At 40.3% G+C, this 2,661-nt stretch overlaps 1 non-coding gene across 1 annotated transcript; it reads left to right on the top strand.

Moving 5' to 3' along the window:
- The first annotated feature begins 989 nt into the window (after positions 1-989).
- Positions 990-1,091, top strand: LOC119806029. Its single transcript, XR_005284082.1, has one exon. It is a non-coding gene; the product is annotated as a U6 spliceosomal RNA (small nuclear RNA).
- The last annotated feature ends 1,570 nt before the right edge of the window (positions 1,092-2,661 follow it).

Below are 2,661 nucleotides of genomic sequence, written 5' to 3'. Positions count from 1 at the left end.
TTATCATTGTACTTCTCACTTTCTTCATGAAGTTTCCTTCATGAAACTTTTCTAAGCCCTTCAGAAAAATGATCAATAAAAGACATGTAGTAACTAGGTTGCATGATTCCAAGCACCCAAAATCTTTGCATTTCTTCTTCCCTAGGTTATCTGTCAGCATAGCTTATTATTATTATTATTATTATTATTATTATTATTACCACAACTAAGTGCATTATCCACCATAGAAAACATAAGGGTAACTTGCTCAAGGCTGATTTCCTGAATCAGAATGCTTTCATGTAAATTACACACAAAAAAAAAAATAGCCACGGTCAGCATAATAAGAATATCTGGCCTGGTAAAATGCCCAGTTATCATTTAAAATCTGCTCTATCACAGCTCAGATTGTTATAACAAATGCATAGCATAAACTGGGTTCCTTAATCATTCTAATTTATTTCCTTATGGCCTGGATACTAGATGTTCAAACTCAGGGTGCCAACATGGTCAGTTTCTAGTGAAGGCTCTCCTCCTGACTTGTAGACGGTTACCTTCCCACTGGGTTCTCATAGAAGACTTTCTTCGGTCTTTATGAGCGGAAGAACAGAGAAAGTATGTTCTTCTCAGAAGAGCACTGAACACATTGGATCAGGACTCCATGCTTACCACCTCCTGTAGCCTTAGTAACTTCTTACAGACCCAACATCATACTGCCAGTTAGAGCCTCCCTGTAAGAATGTTGAGGAGGGCAGCAGTGCTTAATTCAACACCTCAATAACATCAAGAGGAAAGTGAGTGAGCCCAGGCACCCAACTGAGGGTGACTATTTGTAAGTTGCTACATTTCCGGTGACCAAGGGTTTCTCAGTTAGTATTTGAACAAGTGCTTACACAGCATTGAAATTAACCAAAGAGGTCTGGTAAGGCTATGAATTCAGCTTACATCATTTAGAGCCCCTGACTTCATATCTCAGTTATTAGCACTGCAGCTGAAGAGATAAAGATTCTGTGATCACTTCGGCAGCACATATAGTAAAATTGAAAAGATAGAGAAGATTAGCACGGCCCTGTGCAATGATGACACGCAATCATAAAGCACTCCACATTTTTTTAAAGAAATGTGGTATATTTACACAACAGAGTATTATTCCACTGTTAAAAACAAGGACAACCTGAAATTTGAAGGCAAATGGATGGAACTAGAAAAAAATCATCCTGAGTGAGGTCACGCAGACCCAGAAAGATAAACATGATGTGTACTCAGACATAAGTAGATACTAGCTGTAAAGTAAAGATAAACATGCTACAATCCACAAGCCCAGAGAGGCTAGGTAACAAGGGTGAATGCATGGTTCTCCCTGGGAAGAGGAAATAGAGATTTCTCATGAAGACTTGGGGTGGGTAAGGTATGGGAACTTGAGGGATTAGATTGTGGGATGGGCAGAGGAGCAGAGTGTAGGGAGATGACTGGAAAGGGGGGCTTTACAAAGTCAGGGAAAGGCCTGCTAAAAGGGAAACTCCCATCCTACAAGGATGGCGCCACCTAAGACTCCATGCTGCAGTGGAAGCATAGCCTGACCTGGCCATCCCCTGCGATCTTATAGCTAGGGACAAGTGTAGAAGCTATACCTTAGAAATGAGAAGCTGCCACCACCTCCACAGTGTCTCCTTGACACGGTCTCTGTTATCCTCAGAAACAGCACCAAGGATATGCTCACTCTTTTGCTGTAAAATCATTGCTGGATTTATGCCAATCTCAAGACAAGTACAATGGCTTCTTGGAAGTGTACTTTTAACTCTTCAGACTACGTAACACAAGTATAAGCACAAGACTTGAGTGTCAGTTGTCCAGTGTAGCACTCTTCAAACACTTAGCTCTCTCGGCAAGCCCTTCAATTACCCAAAAGGTCTCTACTTCTGCAACTTTTATAGGAGGTTTTTACATTCTTTTCAGCATCTGTTTATCCTGGGATATCTTGGAAAATGCAACAGTTTCATACCTGAGGGTGTTTTTATGACCAAATTGACAAGATTTCTAGTTTCTTCTCTCCACTAACATTTCACAGGTTATTTACAATAGCCACTTTGAAAAGGAAATATTCAACCCTTCTAAGTAATTTTCTTTATGCATGCTGGCTAGCAAGCCAGGGCTTGAGTACTCAACTCTATTCTATATGCTATGGCTGCCACACAAAGTGCCACAAAATGGATGACTGGAAGCAAAAAATTTATTCTTTTGCAAGTATTTCATGCTGGAAAACTAAAATCAAGGAGCCAGCAGTGTCGCAGTGATCTCAAAGATGTTGGCTAGAATGCTCCCTTGCCTTTTTGCTAAGTTTGTGGAACGTTTTCCTTTGTCAGAATGCATTAACTCACAGCCTTGTCTTTCCAGTATCTCCTCCTGTCACCACACAGCCTCTTCCTCAGGGTCTTACCTCCTCCTCATGTAAGGACACCTATTGCACAAGAGGAAGAATGACTTTGTGTTACTTTGAGTACCTCTACAAAGACCCTACTTTCAAATATGGTTGTATTCACAAACACAAGGGATTGAGACTTAAATATTTGAGTGGACACAGTTCAACACACAATAGCAGAAAAATAGGGGAACCTCATTTAAAGTCAAATTAGTTACTAACATAAACTTGTCCCAAGAAAATGAAGTACAATGTAAGGTGAT

The sequence above is a fragment of the Arvicola amphibius genome, chromosome 1, assembly GCF_903992535.2.
Source record: "Arvicola amphibius chromosome 1, mArvAmp1.2, whole genome shotgun sequence".
NCBI lineage: Eukaryota > Metazoa > Chordata > Mammalia > Rodentia > Cricetidae > Arvicola > Arvicola amphibius.
The sequence above is the reverse complement of the archived record's forward strand: the minus strand, read 5'-3'. Positions and strand labels throughout refer to the sequence as shown.